The 27,208-nt window shown below is 41.7% G+C and overlaps 1 pseudogene; it reads left to right on the top strand.

Annotated features, from left to right (window-relative positions):
* The first annotated feature begins 545 nt into the window (after window positions 1-545).
* On the top strand, window positions 546-17,039 carry LOC147367269 (putative serine protease 47; annotated as a pseudogene).
* The last annotated feature ends 10,169 nt before the right edge of the window (window positions 17,040-27,208 follow it).

The following is a 27,208-nucleotide window of genomic DNA, read 5'->3' as shown; positions in this document are numbered from 1 at the left end:
AGAGACAACCCTAATTTCAAACACTTGATTCCATGTGGCCATAAATGCCCAAGTGTTTATCAGAGAAAGTTCTGAACTTTGTTCAGAAAGTCTAGTCTCTGTTGAAGTAAGCCAAGAGCCAGAAAGGAAGCAGAGGGTTGAGGGACACAAAACTATGGTTAGTAGGTAAAGAAGTGAAATAAAGGGAACATCAAGATGCTACCATGAAGAACAACCTTGATGATATGAATCCTAAAACCAATTGATAAATTGCCTAAAAAGGCAGACACCAATTGTGTTGCTACTACGTAATGTGGAAGGAATGTCTGGTTCTTGCCTTCCTACCAGAGCCCTTCATGTCTCCTCACCCCACAGGCCCACCTGCCCTCTGCCCCTCCATCACTGTGGAATGTTTCAGTTCCACATTCTAGAGTTTGAATTCAAACTTTTCCCTCCTTTACTCGGTTGCTGAGTATCTGCTGAAGCAGGTCACTCTCTGGGTCCTGGTCCTGACTGTTCTCATTGAGGTTACCAGGCAGCAGTGGTCAGTGTCCAAGCCTGCGGGAATGGCTTTAGAAGTAGGTAAGCCTGTAGGCTGGGGTTGTGTTCTCAAAGACTCTGCCATTTCTCAGATCCTTGAGTCCACATGTGACATTTCACTGTGGGCACATTGTTGAACTGAAGTGGAGTGAGGAGAGAGTGTCAAACCCAGAAGGACTTCTGGGGAGTCTGGAAAGCCAGAAGAAACCTGAGAGTGCGCGGGGGAAGAGGTTCCTTGGAAGTGGATCATGGGAAATTGCCCGGGGTATGGAGAAAGATGGCACCAGCAGTCTTGATTATTTCTAGAAGGAAGATAAGCCACTTTAAATGTGTGTGTATGGAGTGTGAGTGATGTCCTGGTAGTGACAGAGGGAGGGTCATAAGAAAAGCCTAGCCCTGCATTGTGTTCTTTAGGCACTGGAAGCTTGTCCCCACTGCATATGTTTCTAAGGGGTTTTAACTGTATCTAATGGGTCTTCCCTGGTGGCTCAGACGGTAAAGCCTCTGCCTACAATGTGGGAGACCTGGGTTCAATCTCTGGGTCAGGAAGATCTCCTGGAGAAGGAAATGGCAACCCACTCCAGTAATCTTGCCTGGAACATCCCATGGACAGAAGAACCTGGCTAGGCTACAGTCCATGGGGTCGCAAAGAGTCAGACACGACTGAGCGACTTCACTCACTCACTCACTCAATGGGGCCATGGGGAGAGATGGTCTTAGTCAGAAAACTATTCAGTGGGGTTCTGTGTGGCCACACCTGTAGTAAAGAATCTGCTCTGAGAACTAGGCAGGAAATTACCCTAACTGCCACAGTCCAGACCTATTCTACTCCTTCCAGCCCGTAGCTCTCTTCTCTGTTCAGGTAACTGTTGCCTTGGCTTCAATAGGATGGACAGCCATGTAACTTCAACCAAGACAGGGCTCAGGTTCCTTGGCAAAGGGATGTGTTAATATCTTCTTGCAGCCATTCACAGGTGGACGGTGTCAGGATGTTTCTCTGAACAAAGCACTTTGGTTTAACATTCAGGCAGAAGGGCAGGGTTCCCTGAGGCCAGCCATTATGTATAGACAGAATCCATTTAGCGAACAAAAGCAACAAGAAGCAAAAGTTAAAGAAACAGATTCAGCATTTAGTCAGATTCTGTTCTTCCCTGTAACATCCCCCCACTGTCAGTGTCCATTTCACAATCTTGTGGGGAAAATGGCCATGACCATTATAATTGCTTCTTGTTGCATTGCATCTGGGAATGTCTACCATCAGGGCCAGTGTTCCAAATGTCACTTCTTTTTGTTTCTCTTTGGAAAGTGTCTACTTTATATCTGTAGACTGAAAAATATTTACAACCTAAAAATTGAGAGTTATGTTTTATTCAGTAGGAATTTTGAGGACTTCAAGCCTGGGAGGCAGCAACTCAAATTAACGAATTTACTTCTTTTCCATGCATGGGAAGATGCAAAGTCAGGGTTCATTGAAATCATTCCCTTGATACATACCTCAACTATCTGGGATCTGTATCCTGTATTCTCATATCCTGAGTTTCCCCAGGGCTCATCATGGGTGGAGAGTTGCCGCAGTCTGTTGCCTGTGGGATGACAGGTGTTTTTCTCCTTCCTGAGTTTCCTCAAGGTTCACAGGTTCACATTGGAAGGCTGTAATCACCGATGAATGACACGGCAGGAAATATTTCATTTCTCAGATCCTTTCCTTTTGGTCAGGAATTTGACCAATATTTGGGAGATATTTGTTAAAATGCTTGATATGCCACTCCAGGTGCTAATTTTTGGATTAGAACCTATTGGTAATTGAAGATTCTCTGGATCTTCTGTCTAATTATGGTCCAGTAGACATTTTCCCTTGTTTCTTCCCATACCTAAAATCATGCTGTTACAATTATTTTTTGTTACATACATAATCTATTTCCTCAAGATGTTTAGTCATAGAAGTTTTATTGGAAGCCTGGATACTCACTGGGTACTGTAAGAGACAACAATCTTATAAAATAGAACAAAGTAATGTAGTTAGTAAAACTGACAATGGCATAGTACAGCAGAGAGATACAAAGCAGAAGCAATTTGAATACAAGGAACAAATCAAAACAATGATTACTAAAACTAGTTGTAATCCAGTTGCAGTAATGAGTAACCAAAGGAACTGTAACTGATTTGATGAGCTACCTATAGTTTCACTGTACCAGGCAGGCATACCTGCATGGCTTAATCTTTGAGACAAGCATAGGCTACTGGCAGGATTGACCAGGTAGTGAGAAAATGATACACATTTCAGTTCTCCTTATAAAGGTAAAATTTACCAAATTACTGTAAGTCATAATTAGTTTAAGGGGAAGGTTTTCCTTACACCTGAAAAACACAGATTTAAACCAGTAAAGAAATCATAAAAATGATTTTTTTTCATTTCATAAAGAAATCATAAAAATGATTTCTTTCATTTCAGAAAGAAATGACAAAAATCATAATGATATTCACCAGTACACTCAGTCCTATGTAACTGATCCTTTCTGTTAACAGCTTTGAGAAGCCATCAGGTTTACCATTTCTTACCCAAATTCAGCATTATGATTTGAAAGCCAGAAACTTGTATTTACCTAAAAGTCCTTTCTATAAATATTCTTGAAGAGGAAGCATTTTTGAAAAGGTATCAGAAAGAAGCCATAACTGTCCATAATGACAAAGACTTAAGAAAGCCCATTTAAATATTATTACAATGCAATTGACAAAGTAAATTGGTGACTATTGTGACATATAACACTTTCAAATAATAACTAAAATTATGACTGGTAACATAGATGGGAATACCAGACCACCTGACCTGCCTCTTGAGAAACCTGTATGCAGATCAGGAAGCAACAGTTCGAACTGGACATGGAACAACAGACTGGTTCCAAATAGAAAAAGGAGTACGTCAAGTCCGTATATTGTCACCCTGCTTATTTAACTCATATGCAGAATACATCATGAGAAATGCTGGGCTGGAAGAAGCACAAGCTGGAATCAAGACTGCGAGGAGAAATATCAATAACCTCAGATACGCAGATGACACCACCCTTATGGCAGAAAGTGAAGAAGAACTAAAGAGCATCTTGATGAAAATGGAAGAGGAGAGTGAAAAAGTTGGCTTAAAGCTCAACATTCAGAAAACTAAGATCATGGCATCTGGTCCCATCACTTCATGGCAAATAGATAGGAAAACAGTGGAAACCGTTGCTGACTTTATTTTTCTGGACTCCCAAATCACTGCAGATGGTGATTGCAGCCATGAAATTAAAAGACACTTACTCCTTGGAAGAAAAGTTATGACCAACCTAGACAGCATATTAAAAAGCAGAGATGTTACTTTGTCAACAAAGGTCCATCTAGTCAAGGCTATGGTTTTTCCAGTGGTCATGTATGGATGTGAGAGTTGGACTATAAAGAAAGCTGAGCGCTGAAGAATTGATGCTTTTGAACTGTGGTGTTGGAGAAGACTCTTTAGAGTCCCTTGGACTGCAAGAAGATCCAACCAGACCATCCTGGAGGAGATCAGTGCTGGATATTCATTGGTAGGACTGATTCTGAAGCTGAAACTCCAATATTTGGCCACCTGATGCGAAGAGCTGACTCACTTGAAAAGACCCTGATGCTGGAAAAGATTGAAGGCAGGAGGAGAAGGGGATGACAGAGCATGAAATGGTTGGATGGTATCACCGACTCAATGGATATGGGTTTGGGTGGACTCCGAGAGTTGGTGATGGACAGGGACGCTTGGCGTGCTGTGGTTCATGGGGTCACAAAGAGTCGGACACGGCTGAGCGACTGAACTGAACTGAACCGAACTGAACATTTTATCAGGACATATTAGATATTTAGGAACTCTATAAAAATTTCTAGGATATCTGCTTCATTTACCATACAATGTAACCTAAGAAGATGTATTATTAATTTAATAACAATTCCCATGTAATTTAACATCCAAAGTGAACCTATCAGTTTAATATCTCTCTTTAGGGTGTTTCAGAGACCCTTTGAAACATCTCAAAGGTAGTTCAAGGTCAAAGGACCTTCATTATAATTTGATTTGGGAAGTTATATTAAAAATATCAAAAAAGTTTTAAAACACCATAGGATCATAAGTCACTGTGAAACAATACTTTTTCATTTAATCAAAGTCACAAAACAATTAAAAGAAACAAGTACAGATCACCTAAGGACACAGAAACTCTTGCAATCTGTTATCAAAATGGTGTACTTCTAACAGAGAGAGAGAGATCAAATTCCAGTCTTATATTCTTACTTAATATAATCCATTTACTTAGTTAATTTCCACCAAAATTTAGTTAATCCTGATCATGTATAAAACTTTCACAGTAAAAGGTGATTACATTCTTCATACCTTAACTGAAACCATACATTCTACCATATTGAAATGTTTTATTATTTTCAGTGGCTTTATTTGTATGCTGAAGTTAGAATCCCTGACTTCTTGAAACCTTAATTTCTTGTGAAAATCAAGGGAAGCAAGTAATAGTTACCAAAATCTGGAGATACTATTTTAGGTGATTTTTAGAACATAATTATTCTCATCGAGTTTACCTAAAAGCTCTTATATAGTTTACATTTACTTTAAAGTTTCATCATATCAAGTTATATTTCTTGCTGACAAATTTGCAACAGGTATAATAAGATTTCATTTAACTTCTATTAAACTTACATGCAGTGAAAATATTATACTTAATGTTGATTACTCTAAAGAATTGTCTATATTAATTAATTAGATCAACAAATTTGACATAAATACTAGGCATTAATTTAATACTAAATACTTCCCAGTTCACATGAACCTGAAATTCAGTTAGATAATTTCTCTTACATTTATAATTGTTTGGCTTGTAATGGCTAATTTTTCTTTAAGCCAATTAAACAGAACTCATCCACAAATCAACCACAGACATATTTTTCAAAGACAAAGACACAGAGACCTCATAGTTCTCAATTCAGATTTTAGCCCTGAGTAATGTGCAGCAATGTAAAACCCATCAGTTTACAAAAGCGATTGAATTAATGTTGGATTTCTGGCAAATAGAACAAATTAAGCTCACTTGTCAGATGGCTATATATTTACAGAAAAGGCATTTATGATTTCTATTTACACTTGACAATATAATTTGAAATTACAATCAGTTTTGAAATTACTTTATCCTCTTTTTAAATATAAATTTATTTATTTTAATTGGAGGTTAATTATTTTACAGTATTGTATTGGTTTTGCCATACATCAACATGAATCCGCCACAGGTATACATGTGTTCCCCATCCCGAACCCCCCTCCCTCCTCCCTCCCCGTACCATCCCTCTGGATTGTTCCAGTGCACCAGCCCCAAGCAACCAGTATCATGCATTAAACTTGGACTGGCGATTCATTTCATATATGATATTATACATGTTTCAGTGCCATTCTCCCTAATCATCCCACCCTCTCTCTCTCCCACAGAGTCCAAAAGACTGTTCTATACATCTGTGACTCTTTTGCTGTCTCACATACAGGGTTATTGTTACCATCTTTCTAAATTCCATATATATGCGTTAGTATACTGTATTGGTGTTTTTCTTTCTGGCTTACTTCATTCTGTATAAGAGACTCCAGTTTCATCCACCTCATTAGAACTGATTCAAATATATTCTTTTTAATGGCTGAGTAATACTCCATTGTGTATATGTACCACAGCTTTCTTATCCATTCATCTGCTGATGGACATCTAGGTTGCTTCCATGTCCTGGCTATTATAAACAGTGCTGTGATGAATCTGCATTTTAAAAAGATAGCAGAGATGAGCATTCGGGAGAAGACCAGATACAACTTTTGCATCTCAAAGGTATAGGAACGTTCTCCTTGCATGACTTTGTTTCCCCATTTGTGTAATAGTTACAAGCCTGCTAAGATAAGTAGGAAAGGTTTTGGGAGTGGTATCTATTAGAAAGTCAATCAACTTCTTCCCTACTGTCAAAGTTACCCAGGACTCTTGCAGGGAAATTGAAACAGGATGCCTCAAGCCCAAGGGAGTCCTCTGGCCTCTTTCTGTCCTAGAGCTGAAATAAGCAGCTCTAGGACAAAATCACCTTTTCCTTTTATTAGTAACAAACTGTATTTCCAGTCTTCATACCCTCTTTTCTGAAAACATACTATTTTTCTTAAGCCACCATGAACTGTCTTTAACATTAGCCGTCCCTGATTGGAAAATCCTAAAACTTCTAGAAACATGCAACTTTCCAAAGCACAATTTCTTTTCTTAAGATGCTGCAAGACATGTGTCTAATGAAGCCAAACACCTCTCTCTCAAGAAAAACAGAATAGGTAAATTTAGACCTGTTTAGCAATTAATGTTCCAATGTTCCATCACATTTAAAATGACATGGGTACTCAGTAGATTACTATTTTTTAACTTAATTTAGTTTCAAGTTACCAAAATTTGAAGGGACTATTCTAAATGGACTTTTCCAAAATATAATTATTCCCACGAAAGTGTGAAAGTGTTAGTTGCTCAGTCATGTCCAATTCCTTGGGACCCCATGAACTATATAGCCTGCCAGACTCCTCTCTGTCCATGGGATTCCACAGGCAAGAACACTGAAATGTGTATCCATTCCCTTCTCCAGGGTATCTTTCTGACACAGGGATGGAACCTGGGTCTCCTGCATTGCAGGAGGATTCTTTTTCATATGAGCAACCAGGGAAGCCCAATTATTCCCATCAGTTCAGTTCAGTTCAGTCGCTCAGTCATGTCCGCCTCTTTGCGACCCCATGAACCACAGCATGCCAGGCCTCCCTGTCTGTCACCAACTCCTGGAGTCTACTCAAACTTACGTCCATCGAGTTGGTGATACCATCCAGCCATCTCATCCTCTGTCATCCCCTTCTCCTCCTGCCCCCAATCCCTCCCAACATCAGGGTCTTTTCCAATGAGTCAACTCTTCACATAAGGTGGCCAAAATACTGGAATTTCAGCTTTAGCATCAGTCCTTCCAATGAACACCCAGGACTGATCTCCTTTAGGATGGACTGGTTGGACCTCCTTGCAGTCCAAGGGACTCTCAAGAGTCTTCTCCAACACCACAGTTCAAAAGCATCAATTCTTCAGCGCTCAGCTTTCTTCACAGTTCAACTCTCACATCCATACATGACCACTGGAAAAACCATAGCCTTGACTAGATGGACCTTTGTTGGCAAAGTAATGTCTCTGCTTTTTAATATGCCATTTAGGTTGGTCATAACTTTCCTTCCAAGGAGTAAGCGTCTTTTAATTTCATGGCTGCAATCACCATCTGCAGTGATTTGGGAGCCCAAAAAAGTAAAGTCTGACACTTTGCACTGTTTCCCCATCTATTTCGCATGAAGTGATGGGACCGGATGCCATGATCTTAGTTTTCTGAATGTTGAGCTTTAAGCCAACTTTTTCACTCTCCTCTTTCACTTTCATCAAGAGGCTTTTGAGTTCCTCTTCACTTTCTGCCATAAGGGTGGTGTCATCTGCATATCTGAGGTTATTGATATTTCTCCCGGCAATCTTGATTCCAGCTTGTGCTTCTTCCAGCCCAGCATTTCTCATGATGTACTCTGCATATAAGTTAAATAAGCAGGGTGACAATATACAGCCCTGACGTACTCCTTTTTCTATTTGGAACCAGTCTGTTGTTCCATGTCCAGTTCGAACTGTTGTTTCCTGACCTGCATATAGGTTTCTCAAGAGGCAGATCAAAGTTAACTTAAAACTCCTATCTCAGTCATATTTACTTAAAAGTTTAATCATATCAAATTATTTTTCTCAGTGACAGATTTTACAATAAAAACAGTATGCACTTATTGATTTCCAGTAACACTAGGTGCAAGAAAAGTATTGTACTTAATTTTTATAATACAGAGAAGTCTGTATTAATTAAACCCAGAAACGTAAGCCAGACAAGTTAATTTTTACAGCACCAGAGACCTGATTGTTTTCCTGCTTGCATTTTAAAAGGTCTTCCCCCACCCCTCATTTTGGGGGATCACAGATGGATCAGGTATTTCCTCAGGGTCCTGGCAGAATAGGCTTCCCAGGTGGTGCTAGTGGTAAAGATCCCACCTTCCAACAAGGGAGACATGAGAGATACAGACTCAATCCCTGGATCCAGAAGATCCCCTGGAGTAGGAAATGGCAACCCACTACAGTATTCTTGCCTGGAGAATCCCATGGACAAAGGAGCCTGGCAGCAGAATAGTTATACTGCAAAGGCAGAGGAGAGAGATGAAGGCTCCTCATTTCTTTTTTTGTTCTTTACACTCCCACTATGTTGACTCAGTGGGTAAAGAATCTGCCTGCAATGCAGGAGACACAGAAGATGCGAGTTTGATCCCTGTGTTGGGAAGATCCTCTGGAAAAGGAAAAACCAACCCACCTTAGTATTCTTGCTTGGAAAACCCCATGCACAGAGGAGCCTGGTGGGCTACAGTCCAAATGGTCACAAGAAGGCAGACATGACTAAGCTCACAGGCAAGTGACCCAAGGCTGGAGTGTCAAACAGTGTGGGTTGCATTTGTATTTCAATGCATAGGTGCTCCACCATGCCCACAATGTCAGCAGAGACTTGCAGGAGCAGTTGGACAGACAAACCTAAATAAACAAAGATACCAATGACAGAAACTTAAAGACACAAACAAGAAGTATTCAGGATTAAGGGGATGGGAGTGCAGGTATAGGACTAAGGGAGAGGTAAAGGGAGGAGGGACAGAAAAGACTGAAAAAAGAGAAAGGGACAGAAAGAGATTGCAGTTTCAACCGCCCCCTGTGGGTGTCTATTCAGGCACCAACCTGTGTGCTTCCAGAAAGGGCCAGTTAAGGAGGGAGCACCCTGTGCACTGTCCACTGGGGTGATCAAGCCTGGAAACCAGCCAGTTGTATGTTGCTGTGGGAGTCTAACCCACAGGTGGGACTCACCCATGTGTACACCAGTATATGGGAATCCGCTGCAGCACTTCAGCAAATGGTTCCACATCCCAGTCTGTCTCAAAATTGTGGGAAATATAAGAGATATACAGAAAACAAATTGCAAACTGGAAAATGTAATTCCAATTGTATTAATAATCACATACTGTGAATAGATTAAACATTCAAAATTAAAGACAAAGATTGATAGATTATATTTAAAAGAACAAAGTCCTTATCAATGTCAACTCTGTGATGTGGAGGAAAGAAAGAAAGGGAGAGAGAGAGAGAGGAAAGAAGGGAGGAATGGAAAAAGAGAAAAGAAGATAGGAGAGAAATAAAGGAATCCAACTTTAAATGGAAAAATTAGAACATTTAGTGCAGAAGAGATGATCCTATATGTTAAAAAACCCCAGTAAACCCGCAAAAGCAATGTAAAACAAGACAAAACAGACTAGGATGAATAAACAAGTGCAGGAAGTTCATAGGAAGCAATAGTTTTTGTAAAATAAATTGCATTTATGTATTCTAGGTACAAAAATTTGAAAAGAGAATTAACAAAATAATTTCATTCATAATAGCATGGAAAAGAATAAAATACTAGCAATAAACATAATAAAGAAGTACAAGATCTGTACACTGAAAACTATAAAATATTGCTGATAGAAATTAAAGGTCTATACAAAGAGAGAACTAGTTCTTGTTCATGGATCAGGAGATTTCATATTATGAAGAAAGCAACTCCTCACATTGGTCTATAAATTCAATGCAGTCCCAGTGAAAATTCTAGCAGGCTTTTTTTGGGTAGAATTTGACAGCTGATCCTAAAATTCATAGGGAAATTCGAAGGATGTAAAATAGCCTAAACAATTTGGCAATAGAATAAAGCTGGAGAACTTTCATTACCTGATTTCAAATTTTACCATAATACATACTAATCGAGACAGTGGACTTCTGGCACAGGAAAGCAATACAGTTCAATGGCACAGAAGTGAGAGTCCAGGAATAGAACCTTACTTTTTGTTATGAATTGATTTTCAACAAATGCTCTAAAACAATTCAATACGAGAAAGAGTAATTTTTGTTTTTAACCAAGAAGAGGTGCTGGTACAAATGGATATCCACAAGAAAGATGAAAAACAAAGAAACGGAAACCTATTATATCTGGTAGGTAAAAATGAACTAAAACTTGATCATGGTTTCAAATATAGGAAACAACCGTTACAATTTCTCAGAGAAAACATAGGAGAAAATCTTCATGATCTCTTAGATGTAACATGCAAAGCATGAGTTATACAAGAAAAAATAGTAAATTAGACTTCATTAAATATCAGTGAAGGCAGAGTCCAGGTAGCCCTGTCATTGTGACTAGGCCACTGGACGCCTGGCCTTGGCTTTCCCATCTGTGAAGTGGTGTGACCCTCCTTGTTGCGACACATGGGGTCTGTATTGTAGGTGGCAGCAGAGTCTCCACAGTGTGCGGGAAGCCCAAGGTGATGGGGAGGATCTACGTTGGCCGGGACTTGGAGGCTGGCCAGTGGCCGTGGCAGGCCAGTCTGCGATCCCAGGGCTTGCACGTCTGTGGAGCTGTCCTCATTAATTCCAGCTGGCTTCTTTCCACTGCCCACTGCTTTCTCAAATGAGTCTATAGCCTAGGCTTCCAGCACAGGTGCTGGCAGGGGAGGAGGATGCAGGGTAAGAGGAGAAAAGGGGGATGGTGTCCCACATTAGCTCCTCTGGGCAGTCTGTGGCCTTCAGAGACATGTTCCTGCCTTTGGCCTGGGTACCCTCCACTTGGACTGTCCTCTCCGCTCACCTGCCCAGATCCTCCTCATGCTCTGCCCTTGGCCCCTGTGTCCGTTCCCCAAGACAGGTGTGCCTCAGGAGAGCGGCAGTGTCTGTCCTCACTGCCATTTGGTGCGGACCCATATCAGATCACAGCTTCTTCTCAGTGCCCCCTTATTTCCAGGTGTCAGACTCTAGGCAGGGGCCTGGGACCGCGTGTATGACCAGCAGCTGGGCAGTTCTTATTACTCCTGCAAAATTGTGTGCCCAGGAGGAGTCATGGTCACTGGCGTGCATGCAGGTAGCCATGGTGCCAGGCTGCATAAGGGGTAGGTGGGCTCCCTGGGAGAGTGACAGGGCTGATCAGGAGTCTAATTCACCTAGCCTTCTGGGGCTGGCTTTGTTACAGACTTCTGAACAGATGAGGACGGGTCACCAGGGAGTTCAGGCACCACAGTCCAGGTCTGGGTACAAGAGCTTTGAGAGCTCAGAGTCTGTCAGCACCCACTCTGTGCCATGCTCCGTGCAAGCTGCCCTGTGGCATCAGGGTGAAGTGGCAAATCCTACTTCACCATATCTCCATCCTGTCAGAAGAGAAAGCCCAGCATGGGTCAGAAGGGCAGAGCACATGGAGTGGGGGTGGGAGGGTCAGGAGAAGGGCTGTGGAGAAGGAGTGCCTGCTGGAGGGCAAGGATTGGGTGAGGGGAACATGAGAGAGGGTCTCCAAGGAGATGAGGTGTGAAGAAAGATTGAAGGCTGGAGGAGAAGGGGATGACAGAAGATGAGATGTTTGGATGGCATCACCGATTCAATGGACATGAGTTTGAGTAAACTCTGGGAGTTGGTGATGGAGAGGGAGGCCTGGTGTGCTGCAGCCCATGGGGTCGTAAACAGTTGGACACAACTGAGCACCTGAACTGAACTGAACTAGTTTCAGCACCTGTGCGGGGAAACAAGGCGAGGTTCCATTTCCTGCACCCAGTTGCTCATTTATTTAACAAATATTTTGTAAATCTTTGTAACTGTAGAGAAGCAGGACTTGGGCAGGGAGGTGTTAAAAGAAAAGGGATGGTCAGGAAGAGTGTGGGGCCAGAAGGTGGGTTGTATGGGGTCTCTATAAGGGTAAAGTGAGAGATAGAACGGACCCAGAATGCCTGCTGTGTACAGTCAAAAGGCCTTCATTTGATGATCCCACTGAGGACATTTCCAGAGCAAGGATTCATTGCTTTTGCAATTCTAGTTACTAATGGAGAAGCCAGCCACATGTCTGAAACTGTAAATAGGATATCAATTCGCCTCAAGAAAGAAGGCCTCCTGAACATTCAAAACGGATGGACAGAAGCTGTAGGGCATCACAAGGAGTGGACGGGTCCAGAGGGGTGTGGGCAGTTAGATGAGGATGCAGGGAAAGAGCTAGTCCCCACTTGGAGATGATGGTGAGAGTGCGCCTTTCCTTCTCCAGGAAATCCTAAGCCCTAGGGAACTATCAGGTTCTATTAGGAAGCACCCAGCTGTACCAGCATACCCAGCACACCCGGGACGTGTCTGTGACTTGGATTATCACACACCCAGACTTCAAGAAGTTATATCCCTTTGGGATTGACATTGCCATATTGCAGCTGCTCTTTCCTGTGAACTTCACCTCCTACATCATCCCTGCCTGCCTCCCAGTGCCTAGCATGAAGGTCTCCAATAACTCATCCTGCTGGATAACTGGCTGGGGGATGCTCAATGAAGAAAGTGCGAGGTTATGGGGGAGCTGGGGGGGGATGAGAGGAGGAGGAGGAAGGGGAGAAGGACAGGAGCAAAGAAGGGAGGTATGTCTCTACCTGAGGGGTCTCCAGGCAAAGGTCCTCTTGGCCCACTATGCTTCATTTCCAGAGGACTGGACCGTTCTAGTTCTAGTTCTGAAAGTGTGTGATTCTAAGGCTTTGGTGTTCCCTAGGTGTAAAGCTCTGAAGTCTGTGAATCTGACTTTGGAGTCAAGAATCTGAGTTCTTGAAGTCTTTCTGGTTCTTGATTCCAAGGTTTAAATCAACCATAGATCTGAGATGACTTGATCTAACTCAAAGGTCATGTTGAGGCATGACTCCTTCCAGGTCACTGATAAACTCTCTGATTTCCCAATGCCATAGGAGGTGCTTGGGAAAAGTGGAAAGAAAACTCAAATATGACCTCTGACCTCTGAGTCTGCCTGATCAATTTAGAATGATTACTACTTAAGAGGGTTTCACTCTCCAGACCTCACTTTGGTTTTCTCCCTGCTCAGGTCATCTATCTAATTTGTAGACTTGTTAGGCAAACTGAGTAACAGGAAAAAATTGTATTTTTTAAGATTGAAAGAGGAGAAATCTGGGCCAAAAGTTATTAATAACTTATAAGCAAGAGTCTTAATTAAGGAAAGGAGTGTTTAAGACTTGGTGAAATGAATGTGGTGCAAAATTATGGAGGGAAAGAATATTTATTTGTAATTGTTTGTAGGGTCATAATTTGGTGTAATGTTCTACAGAGGTGTTATAGGCATTTTGAATAGACTCTGTCTTCATTGGGTGGGATGTTCCAGCATTCATGGTCCTTGCTTATTAGTGTGTCAGTAACACTCAGTGATTATAGGACAAACAACCAGGTCTCCAGAATTCTTACAGCACGCACACACATACAACACACCCAAACACACACAATACATGTATACCACACTTAACATACACGCACACACACACACACACAGACAGGTTCCTCCTTGAGGTCAGGGACCCTGTCTTTCTGTTTCAATATCCCAGGCCATGCCCCAGGCAGGGCCTGGCACCTGGTAGGTATCCCATTGCTGCCCCCGGGTCCTTCTTCCCTGGACCTCCAGACTGGTCTCAGCTCCCACCCCGTGTGCTCTATGTTACTCTCCATGTAGCTGTCTGAGTATTTGCTTTAGAGCGGGAGTCATGCCACTTCCCTGCTCATCACCCCCAGTGCCTTCTCATTTCTACTTAAGGTCGCAACTCCCTGCCTTGGCTCTCAGGCCCCCTCCTCTCTCATCACCTACTGCATCCCTCACCCACACCACCCCAGCCAGCAGGCCTCCTTCCTGCCTTGACGATGCCAAGGCGGTTCCCACCTCAGGTCTCCACCTTGACTGTCTCCCTGGACTCATTTGCTTTTCCAACTAAGCTCATCATGCCTTGTTTCATAACATATGCAGCTTGGCTACTCCTCTGAGCAGTTTTACTTGATCATGTGAGCTAAAACAGGCTACCCCTAATAGCACATCTTGTTTTATTTCCTTTACACCACTTATTAGTTCTAAAATAATGCTACTTATTTCATTTAACCTCTTTTTCCCAACTAAAAATGTTAGTATCATTAGCTAAAAGATAGTTAACATGAAGAATAAATGAGTAAACTGGATGAAGAATAAATGAGTGATAGGGTGAGAGGATGGATGGGGAAGGTGGGAGGACGAGTGGGTGGAAGGGAAGATGGTTGGGCGGATGGGTGAAAGGATGGTGGGCAGAGAGATGGAGTGAGTGGGTCTATCGATGGAGGGGAGAATGGAGAGATGGGTGAAAAGATGAGTGTATAGGCAGACGGATGGAAGGGTGAGTGGGCCAAGGGGACATGAGGGAAGATAGGTAGTAGGATGGAGGAACAGGTGGATGGAAAGCAAGGTTAGTGATAGACAAAAGGTGAGTGGATGGGATGGTTTGTGAAAGGATAGATGTTTATGAAAGGGTGAATGGTTGCTAAGCACCAGTGAGTGGCAGGTGTTGGAGGGATTTGCCATTTTCCTTTGTGAAATAGTGTGTCTGTTATTATAAAAGAGGTAGAGGGAATAGGATGAGTTTGGAAAAGTTTGAGAAACAGGGGAGGGCTTATTAGGCATAGATAGAAGTCTGAAACAAGGATGAAAGCTCAGCTGTGTGGAGAAAACCCCACATTGAAGTGCCATGCTGACCGATAAGGCAGAGCTCTGTAGCTCGGCTACAGCAACCTTCCCTGATTTCCTACTTATCTTCAGAGCACCTCTGCTTGAACCCTTCCATCTGCAGGAAGGAATGTGAGCTTCATTGAGAACAAGTTCTATGAACTGTTATACAGAGATGGAAAAGGCAAGAACTGCTCTGTCCATGTGGACATGCTGTGTGCTGGGGACTTCTCCACAGGAAAGTCCATCTGCCAAGTGAGTAAGGCGCTTTCTGTTTTTCCCTCGCCTGTTCTCAGGGCCTCGGTTTCTCTGGGGACGGGCTGTGTTGCCTCTGCTCTCTTTGTGGAGCCCCTCTAGGACTTCCCATTTCCTCCTCCATGCATCTTCCTGGGCTCCATCCCTTGGCAGTGTCCCCCAGGCCAACCCCCCTTCCTAACTCCCTTGCACATGAGGGCATCTACAGCATCTGTTCTTGAAGTATATTTTAAAGGTTCTACTGAAGTGTAACATACATACAAAAGAATATATCCATGCTCTTTTCATCAGTTGGATGAATTTTCACATAGTGAGGCAACATGTGATCAATACCCCAGAGGCCCCACTCACACCTCCTTCCTGTCACCAACACCCAACAGAAACCACCATCTTCACCTTCAGTACCTTAGATTAGATTCTGAATGTTCCATAAGTAGAATTTATTTCCAGTTGTCAACTTTTTTGTCTTAACATTGTATTTGTGAGATTCATCCATACTGCTGCCTGTAGTTGTAGTGTGTTCAGTCTCCTTGCTCTGCAGGACTCTCCTGTGTGCATTGAATTCTATGATTAGTTACACTCTTAATGGGTATTTTAGTACTCCAAGTTTTTCATTTCATTTCACTTCCAAATGTTTTATCTTCTATTTCACAGAATCCCTTGAGTAGTATTGTTGGAGGAAAAGGTATGCATGTGTTCAGCTTTGGCAGATATTACCAAACGTCTTCAAAGTGGTTCACCATTTCCACTCATTGAAGCAGTGGATGAGAGTTTATATTCTCACCAATACTTAGCACTTTCCATCGTTTTTCATTTTAATAGCTTAATGTAGTTTGATTTTCTTGATGACCAATTAAATATACTTTCACATATTTATTGTCATTGGATATCTTTTTCCGTAAAGTTTCTTTTCAAGAATTTTCCCCCTCTTATTTTTCTATTGGGTGCTCTGTCTCTTCCTTTAGGGGCTCTGTATGTATTTTATATATTCCAGATACTAGTCTACTATAGGATATCTGTGTGTGTGTGTATTTTTTTTGCGTTTGTTCCTTTGTTTTCTTTTGGCTGTGTTGGGTGGGCACTAGTTGGGCACTCAGGCTCCTCGTTTCTGCGTGTGGGCCTCTCTTAGTTGTAGCATGAGAGCTCCAGAGCACGTGAGCTCGGTATTTGCAGCACATGGACTTAGTTGGCCTGTGGCGTGTGGGATAGCAGTTCCCTGACCAGGGATCCAACCAGTGTCCTCTGTGTTGGAAGGCAGATTTGTAACCACCACCAACCATCCAACCGTGGGACTTTGAATTCTGATGCTTTCTTTACACTCTCTGTTTTCCCCTGTTTTATAGGTGAGCAAACAGGTCCCAAAGAGGGTAAGTGACTACCCTAAAATAAGGCAGCACAGCCTGAGCCCCTGTGTCCACTCTTACACCCCACACTGGGCCCACATCTGCTCTTATACCTCTCCCTGAGCCCACGTCCACTCTTCCACAGACCCAGTTTCCACACCAGTCTCTGCAGGCTGCCAGCTCGTCCACACCAGGACAGCCTTTGTGCCTCCACAGACCTGGCCCCTGGTGTTGTTCATGCTTGGGGCCCTGAGACAGGCCCTGTGGTGATCCACCAAGCCCCTCAGCTCCAGCTGTGTGTCTCAGGACCCAGCCTGCTCACTGGAACCTTCCTCCCCACCCGTCCCCCAGCCCCATCAGGTCTCAATTGTCCCTTCTTGGCTTCCCTGTCCACCAGCTGAGACCCCCACAATCCAAGCTTGAAAAGCCAAATAAAAACAAATGAAAGACTCATCCCGATCCTGTCTTGGGGCCCTATTGCTCCTCCTGATCCTCAGCACTCACCCCTTCTCTTGAGGTCTGTCATCTGATTCCCCGGACAAGGAAACAGGAACCGGCAGGGCCATTACAGCAGGAGGAGGCAGGGGTGGGGACACTGAAGGAGTCCAGCTGGGGAGAGAAGGGCATCTTTCTACCATGAGAATGCACAGGACTCAGAGGAAGAACATCAGTCAGCTCCAGCTGCAGTAACAAATATCACAGGCAATGTGGCTCAGACAACAGGAGTTTATCACAGTTCCAGGGCCCAGAAGCCTGAGGCCTCTCACCTTGGCTTATAGACGCCATCTCTGCCCTGCGTCCTCACAGTGTTTTCCCTCTGTGTGTTTGGGTCCACATTTCCCCTTCTTATAAGGACACCATTTGCATTGGATTAGGACCCATCCTAGTGGCCTCATTTTAACTTGATTATCTCTTTAAAAGCTCTACTTCAAATAAAGTCACATTTGGGGACTGCTCTGGTTGTACAGTGGTTAAGACACCAGGCTTCCTCTGCAGGGGGCATGGGTTCAGTCTCTTGTTGAAGAGCCAAGAACCCACATGCTGGACTGCGCAGACAAAAGAAAGTCACATTCTGAAGTTCTGGAGGTTAGGACTCAACATAAGAATTTTCTGTGTTAGCTGCCCAGTCACGTCTGACTCTTTGTGACCCCATGGAGTATATAGCATGCAGGCTCCTCTGTCCATGGAATTCTCCAGGCAAGACTACTGGAGTAGGTTTCCATTCCCTTCTCCAAGGGATCTTCCCAACCCCAGGATCAAACCTGGGTGTCCCGCATTGCAGGCAGATTCTTTACCACCTCAGCCAAAGAACTGGGGTTGGGGGTGTCAGAATCCAGCCCGTAATAGGAAGTAAGACATATTGTCAGGTGTCTGTACTGCAGGGGAGTAAGAATCTTTCTCAAAGTAAAGAAGCAACAGTCCCTGGGTTTGGAGAAGGGATGACCTACTCCCTATAGAGGTAAGGGGATGTTCCCCGCATGGGGAACTGGACTGAAGTACATGACCCAGGCCATGAGGAAGGGGGTTCCTGCATACAGCACAGAAGGCTCTTGCATGTGGGGGATCTGGCGCACTGAGTGGGAGACAGAGCAAGGAGACCCTTGCCAGGCTGCGAGCTGAGGTCCAGTCTGGCAGTCCTCACACCTCTGCCCCTAGAATTGACTCCCAGCAATTCCTCACCCACCCATGTCCTCTCACTCACCCCCATGATCCTCACCCACCCTATGATCCCTCTCAGACACCACAGATCCCTCACCCACTCCATGTTCCCTCACAGACCCCATTATCCTTCACCTACTGCCATGGTCCCTCACCTACCCCCATGGTCCCAAACTCACTGCCCACCTTCCTGGCCCTCAACCCCACATGAAACTGCCCCCTTCTGGCTAGGGCCCCAGGCCAGCCGGTCCCAAGTATCCACACACCTTCAGCAGTAGGAGCCTAGTGTCTTCTTTCTCCTTAGCTGACTCGGGACTTAGTGGCCTGGCAATAAGTCTTGAAGCAATGTTATCATCATCCTTCCTGCCAGTCTACCTGACCCAGAGTCATTGTGTAACCAGCAGCATCCCAGGAGGCCTCAGAATGCACCCACCCCAGACTTCAGGACACAGGATAATATGGTAAATTTCCCCTTTAGCCCATGTCCAATATGGACTAGATGCTATTCAAAAGATTCAGGCCAAGTTCTTTCCAATCCTGGCATTGCCCATATATCCTGGACTCCCACTGACAGATGACCGCAAATGGACTCACATGCACTCTCACATGTCCCATGTCTGGAGCCAGGAACGTGCACAGGAACTCACACAGGAACTCCCTCCCCAAGATGAGCTTGGAAGGCCTCAAGAAAGTGTCTTCCCAGCGTCCACACATTTCCACAGTCCCTGCCTTTGGCCATCCCTCTGGCTGGAGTTCTACCACTGAGGTACCACCACCAGCTTCAGCCCTTAAGGGCCCAGCAGTCTCTGGAAGGGTGAAGACTAACTTTCCCTCCCTTGGTGGTGAACTGTGGTATGGGTCCTCAGGCAAGATTGCTCAGGGCCCTGGAGTCAGGGAGCTTCTGAGACACCATGTGGTCCACACACATTCTCCAGAAGATCAGGGGAGCTCAGGCAGTTCAGCTGCACTAGTAACCACTCCACTGGTCCTAAGTTCTTATTTTCCTCCCAACCCCAGCAGCCTCAGTGGCTGTGCCCTGGCGGCCAGGCCTTCCTACATCTTATTTCTGGAGGTAGGTGTTTTTCTGCCCCTCCTGGTTGTCCTTAGACCTCTAACCAGGGGATTCCAACACATACCATATCCGAATAACAGATGGACCGAATGTCTGCTCCAGGGCAGCCAGTTCCCCATTGCCTGAAACTGACTTAGTGCTCAGCATTATTATCTTGGTTTAGCTGCTTTTAAAAGATAAACTGAAGCCTAGCAGGGTTAAGTAGTTTTTCAGAGGTGACTTCAGAAGGAATTAGTGGGAACAGGAATTCAAATCTTGATCTTTCTTACAGACCTTGAATATCTGTGTTCTTCGTACTCCTGCAGACTATACTCAGATGCCTGTTACCCTGTGTTCATTTTCCTGGAGTAAACAGCCAGGGATGCAATTGCTGGACCATATGGTAAGTATATATTTAGTTTTTTAAAGAAATAGACAAACTGCTTTCAGTTTGACTGTATCATTTTACAGTTCCATTAGCAACATTATGAGATACCTTATTCTTGGCATACTCACTAACAATAAAGTTAGTTTTCATTTTAGCTGTTCTAAATCAACATGTGATTATTCTCATTGTGTTCCTAATTTGAGTTTCATTAAAGACCAGGAGTTTTGAACGTCTTTTCATGAATTACTTGTCAAACAGATGTCCTCTTTTGGTGAAATGTCTCTTTATAACTTTTCCCCATTTTCTAATTGAATTGTTCGTATTTTTATTGAATTTTGATAGTTTTTTATATACTCTAAGACTTTTGTCAGATGTGTGACTTGCAAATAATTTCTCCAGACTTGTAGCTTCTTCTCATCCTTAACAGTCTTTCATGTAGGAAAATATTGAATTTTCGTAAAATCCAATTTTCTCTTTTTTAATCAATAATGTTTTTGCTCTCAATGTGTAAAAAGCCTTCACCAAGCCCTAGGACCCAAAGATTTTCTCCTGTTTTCTTAAAAGTGTTTCAAAATTTGAAATTTTACATTTAAATTTATGTTCCATTTTGAGTTAATTTTAATATTCTTTAAAAACTCTATTCCTTTTCCATTATATTGCTTTTTAACATTTGTAAAAATTTAAGAGCGGTTGAGTCCCTTGGGACACAAGTTTTTCTTTCTGCTTAAAAAGTTTTTTGCTCCTGGTGAAAAAAAAAAATTAACGAAAGAAAAAAAAGTGCCTCAAAAGGGCAGAGTTGTATGAAGACTTAAGTGGCCATATTGAAAAAGGAAGATAGAGAATTGGGAATTCAGAACTCAGGTTCTTTCCTCTTCTTTGTTACAGTTGTGTAGGAAATTGTCCTTAACTCATGCCCAGTTCCTCATGATTTCTAACTTTTTTCCCAACTCTGAATCTGAAAGATTTCAATGATACATATATTGGATACTTTCAGAGGGTTTTACCAGTCACTGGAAGGGAATGGCTTGTCCATCTGCATGTTTTCCAGGCCTTTAGTGCTCTTCAGTACAAAAATATCTTCTTATATGCACCTAACTTTTTATTTTTTATTCTCTGGGTTAGCTACTCTGTGCACGCTCCCTTGACCTTAGTTGAGAAGATGAGGTGAGAGCAATTTAAGGAAAATCACAGTAAACTTTATTTAGAAAACAAAAACAGAACAGCAATCAAACTGTTAAGGGTTGAAGAAATTAACAACTTGGAGACATTTCTCAGTATTTGAGCTTTTCTCATGGGAAAAGATAAAATTATTTTTAACCAATAACTTCACACTAGAGGAATGGGGAGGTAAAATATTGTACCCTGGCACTCCAGAAAGGCAGGCTTTCTTGTTGATTCTTTTCCCCTTGTCCTGTCAATAAATTGTTAAAAAATTCTTATTCATGGCTCTGAGTAGAGTTTGAATGAACCTTCCCAGGACCACTGATATAAAAATTGAATTTTTGAAAAAATTATTCCATCTCATGTCTGCAATCATTTTGTACTCCATCAAAATCTTAGACCACAGAGGAAGATACAATTAAATTAGTCCAGAAGTAATTTGGGGAGACAGGCAACAGAAGGGAGTAGCAGAAGTCCTTTGGACCATGATCTCTAACTATTCATGCAGATAGGAGGGGGGCAGGTATTGTTTGCTGAGGAAAAAATCCATGGTTATGGATCACAGACCTCAGATGACTGATTGTATTGTACTGAAGCATGGAACATTAGAAGTACAGTGGGATCCCATGCTTATGTCTTGTAGAGTTTTCAATCTGTGTGCTTGGAGGCTCTCGGTATTGTTAGATACCAGGGGTTTTAAGGGATATCCTGTGAAGTAGAAATGGTACTAATTTTGGAATTGATCTCCAAGAGAATCTGATGATTGAGTCTTCTTTGTAAAGTATTACTAACCCAAATCAATAAGTTGATTCTGCTACTATTTCTTTTTTTTTTTAGGCAGCTTAAATTCTCCAATATATAATATAAATGGAAGGGAGCATAAAACTATTCCCATGCTGCTGCTATGTCAACTGAAACTGACCCAGATTTTCAAGTTTTGGTCAAAGTTATTGATATAACAAAAACCTTGCAAGGAAACATCTGAGAATCAACATTTACTGAAGAACCTCCATGAAGTAAATAAATAATAAGAAAAAATACTCTTAGTAGAGTGAGTGCATTTGGAGAGTGTAGGAATGGAGTCAGCAGACAGTATCTCAGAGCATTTCCCAGATCTGAAATTCTTTGCTAGAATTGTTCTTTAATGGAAACTTTTGGCCTACTAGGGAAAAGGACCTACTGGTCTTTGACAGACATAAATGAGAATCAAGGAACTGCAGTCCAAGGGCATGAAAGGGCATGAAAACACTTTCCCAATTTACGGATGGAGTTCTCCAAAACTTTTGTATCTAAGTGCGTGGATTTCACGTGTGCAATGTAAAAATCACCGGTGTGCAGCTCACAAGAGCTGATTTTAAGAAGAGAGTGCTGTGAAGCTTCCCGGTGAGAAGCCACGGACATAGAAGCTCCTCAGCGTGTCCGAACCCTCAACTTCTGTCCCCTCCTGCAGCGACCTCCTCGGACAGTTGTCTATGTGCCCAGTGCTGCACGCATGCGCACGCCCACTGTGGGCAGGCTGACGGCCATTATTCAAGAGCTGCTCCCAGCTTCTGTTAAGGTTGTCTGCTCAGGAAGACAGGAAATCTAGCTGAAATACAGAGGGCGGAGCCCAACAGCCAACCTGGCTTCGTGGACAGAGGTGCCACTCAGGGCTGTCTCTAGAATCAATTACAGAAACTTTGAGGTAAGGGAGACGCAGACTTTTCAACCCTGAGGTGTCGCATTCTGTGTTGGTGTTTCACCCTGGGGTTACTTGTGCCCTGGTCAGTGTAGGGAGACTCCTCTATAGCGCTCAGTTCCCTTGCAGTGTTTACACCAGGGTTATTGGCACCTCTGGGGAGCAGGTTGCAAGAATGCTTCCCCGACTGCAGGGCCTGTAGTGGAGGGTAAATCGTGAGAGCAGTTTAACAGGTGCCATTCTAGTCCGTGTCTTCTGAGGAGTATAAAAGCTAAAGGGAATTTCCTCCACTTGAAGGCGCTCATCGCAAGAAGTAGTGCAGGTCATTGGAAAATGAGTGGAAAGTGAGTGAAGATCTAACATACATTCTCATAGTTTCACAGGTCTTCGTATTTAACGTGAAAATACGAGTCAACACATATGTTCAAAGGGCAGTCTTGTCCATGATGAAGTAGCAGACATCTATTTGTAGTCTGATGTCAAATCATGATTGATTTGCAAGCATAGATGGGGTTTGTATGTAATTAATTGGTTAGTGGGAGTTTGATAGGTTGTCCAATGTGCAGGTTGGTTTTCTTTGTGGATATTTGTGATTAAGGGGAATTCATGCCTCTAATTTTGTGAGAGTGTGTAAGGGTGAGTGTTGTATTTGGAGGGTGTTGAGATTGTAACACAGGCATCAAGTAGTTGGTGATTAGGTGTTTGATGTTTGAGGACTATTTTTACATGTGCTATTTTCACCAGTGAATTTGGGAATTTGTATGTGTTTAATGGTGGATTATCATATGTGTAAGGGCAATGTTAGGACGAGTACTGGTGTATATTATTTTGGATGTACAGTCTATTCTGGGTACTTGAGGAATGTCAGATGATAATTTGTGTACTGAGGATACCATTTGTATCTAGTGCTTATTGTAGGGTTCTGTGGTTTTTGTGTGTGTGGATTTTCAGGAGCTATCTATGGAGCTATCTATATGTATTTTGCTGTGTAGGGGGCAAGTCTGTGACTATTTTGGGGGGCTGGTGATGTTGTTTATACTTGTGTTTGTATGTTTCTGTATTTTGCAAGATGGAAGAATTAATTCTGCGTGAGAATTTGGGAATGTGGGATAAGCATATGCAGGTAGCGTGGTATGTATTTGAAACAGAGTATATGTATATAGTCATATCTTTGCATATTTGTAGTGTAGTGGGTAATTGTAGTTATATTTGGGGCTTATGGAGAATTGTGTGTATAATGAACTTGTGTGTATATTCAAGGGGCATGGCCTTTTGGAGGAATATTTGCCAGTGCTATGGATTTCTGGTTTTCATTAAGGGCCTCCTAGGCTTATATATTTTGAGAAGTTAGTATGTGTGTATCTGATGAGAAGGTGAGGTTTCAGGTTTATACAGGGGAGTTGGTAAATTCATTTATATGTATTAGAAATATGTGGTGTGGTTATTTGTTAGTATATGCAGATGTGTGAACTGGCTTCTACTAGTTAGGGATCATTTGGTATATGGAAGTTTTTTCATAAATGGTTTCTTGGAGATATTTCTATGTGCCTTACTTGTGTATACTGATGTATGTTCCATCATTAGGTGCATGAATTATGAAAGTGTTCATAATGTATGGAGTGTTAGGAGTATTTAAATGTATTTCTTTGAAGACTGTTAGGGTGTTTTTACATGTGTGTTGTAGTAGGTAATATATTCGTATATTCAGGGTGAGGATTGATATACATATATAGTATCCTTCTCTTTATATGTTGGGAGAGAGGCGAGGAGGTTGTATTCTGGAGAGAGAGCATAATGGATCTCCAGTATTCTTGCCTGGAGAATCCCCGTGTACAGAGGAGCCTGGCGGGCTATAGTCCGTGGGGTCACAAAGAATCAGACACGACTAAGCGACTAAGCACAGCATAGCACAGCATTTTATTATTTATATTCAGAATGGTGTGTTTTTCTTAATATCCTTTTTGGGGTAGTTCATTGCTTTTATATAGTGACTTCTATATGCTGGTTTTAGATCCTGCAACTTGACTAAATTCATTTATGAGTCTACAGTTTCTGTTGCCGTTGGCACTGTTGTTGCTTTTGAAATTTTAGGATTTTCTACATATATGATCATGTCATCTGCAAATGGAGGTAATTTGACTTCTTCCTTTCTGACTTTAATGCATTTTATTTCTTCATCTTGCCTTAAGTCCTCTGGCTTGGACTTTCAGTGCTGTGTTGAATCAACGTGGTGGGTGTGGGCATTTTTGCCTTCTTCCTGATATTAGAGCCAAAGCTTTCACTTTTTCACTGTTGAGTAATATGTTTGCTGTGATCTTTTCATATATGCCATTATTGTGTTGAGGTATGATCCTTCTATACCCAATTTGCTGAGTTTTTGCCATGAAAGAATGTTGAATATTGCCAAATCCTTTCCTGCATCTATTGAGTTTTTCCCCATTTTGTTAATGTAGTATATTATGTTGATTGATTGATGTTGAACCATCCTTGCATGCCATGAATAAATCACACTTAATCATGGAGTAGGATCCTTCTAATTAATTCTTGAATTAGCTTTGCTAATATTTTTTGAGGATTTTTGAATCTATGCTCATTCCAGATATTGACCTATAATCTTCTTGTAATGTCTTTGTCTGACTTTGATATGAAGATAATGCTGGCCTTGTAAACTTAATTTGAAAGTGTACCCTCCTCTCCAGTTTTTTGGAGGAGTTTGAAAAGGATTGGTATTAATTCTTTAAATGTTTGGTAAAATTTACCAGTGAAGCCATGTGGTCTTGGAGTTTCTTTATTTTTATATTATTGATTCTGTCTCCTTATTTGTTATTGGTCTGTTCAGACTTTCTATTTTGTCTCAATTCAGTGTTAATAGGTTGTATGTTTCTAGAAATTTATCTGTTTCTTCTTAAATTTTATCTAATTTGCTGACATAATTATTTGATAGACTCTAATGCTTTTTTTATTACTGAGGCATCATTTGTATCACCTCCTTTTTCATTTCTGATTTCATTGGTTTGTCTCTCTTTCTTCTTAGTTAATCTAGCTAACAGTCTGTCACATTAATGTTTTCAAAAAACACTACTTAGTTTTGTTTTATTTTCTATTATTTTTCTGTTGTCTAATTCCTTCTGCTAAATGTGAGATTAGTGTTTTCATTTTCTATAATTCCTAGAGGCATAAAATTAAATGTTTTATTTGAAGTTTTTCTTACCTTTTAATGTATGTGTTTATTACTATGAACATCTCCTGTAGTGCTACTTTTGCTTCATCCCATAAGTCTTAGTGTGTTGTGTTTCATTTTAGTTTGTCTCAATATACTTTTTCATTTTTCCTTTGATTTTATCTTTGACCCAATGTTTTTTTTTAAAAAAAGCTTTATACAGCATAATAAATATAATTAAAATGGGTGTATTTTATATATGAGGGTTAAGAAAGTAAATCCTAAGAGTTCTCATCACAAAAGAAACAATTTTTTCTTTTATTTTTATTTTGTATCCATACGAGATGATGTTCACCAACCTTCTTGTGATAATCATTTCATGATGTATGTAAGTCAAATCATTATGCTGTATGTCTTAAAATTATGCAGTGGTCAATGTCAATTATACCTCAATAAAACCAGAAGTGGGGGAAAAGAGTATATTGTTTAGTTTCCACATATTTCTCAATTTTCCTGTTTTATTGCTCTTAAGGGATTTCTTATTTCATCCTTTTGTGGTCAGAAAAGATACCTGAAATTATTTCAGTCTTTTTAAATTTGTTAAAACTTGATTGTGGCCTATTATGTATCCTGGAGAATGTTGCTTGTGTACTTGAATGTATATGTGCTGCTGTTTGGTGGTATGTTTAAATATGTCTGTAAGGACCACATGAACCTTACATGTTTTCATCAAGGCATGTTTTATTGATTTTCTATCCATTTTTATAAGTGGATTATTGAAGTCCCTTACTGCCATTGTATGCAATCAATTTTTTCCTTTAATTTCAGTATTTGCTTTATACCTTTATGTGCTCTGATGCTGTATGCATAAATAATTTTTATATCTTCCTATTGAAGTGACTCATTAAAATATAGAGACCTTCTTTTTCTATGGAGACAATTCTGGACTTAACATCTATTTTCTCTTTTATATTGGTAGCCACCCTTGCTTTCTTTTGCTTATTATTTACATTCATGGAGTATCTTTTTCCATCCCTTCATTTTGAGCCTATATGTGTCTTTAAATCTAAAATGAGTCTCTTGTAGATAGCTTCGAGTTGGATTTTTTTTTAAACCATTCAACCAGTTTAATCCATTTATATTATTTATCGATCAGTCACTCTCATGCATTGGAGAAGGAAATGGCAAGCCACTCCAGTGTTCTTGCCTGGAGAATCCCAGGGACGGGGGAGCCTGGTGGGCTGCCGTCTCTGGGGTCGCACAGAGTCGGACATGACTGAAGCGACTTAGCAGCAGCAGCAGCAGCAGAGATTACTGTTACTGTTTAGTTAATTGTCTTATT

This window comes from Bos grunniens, chromosome 8 (assembly GCF_055505025.1).
Source record: "Bos grunniens cultivar Pamir isolate PY7600 chromosome 8, Bosgru_T2T1.0, whole genome shotgun sequence".
Lineage (NCBI taxonomy): Eukaryota > Metazoa > Chordata > Mammalia > Artiodactyla > Bovidae > Bos > Bos grunniens.
The sequence above is the reverse complement of the archived record's forward strand: the minus strand, read 5'-3'. Positions and strand labels throughout refer to the sequence as shown.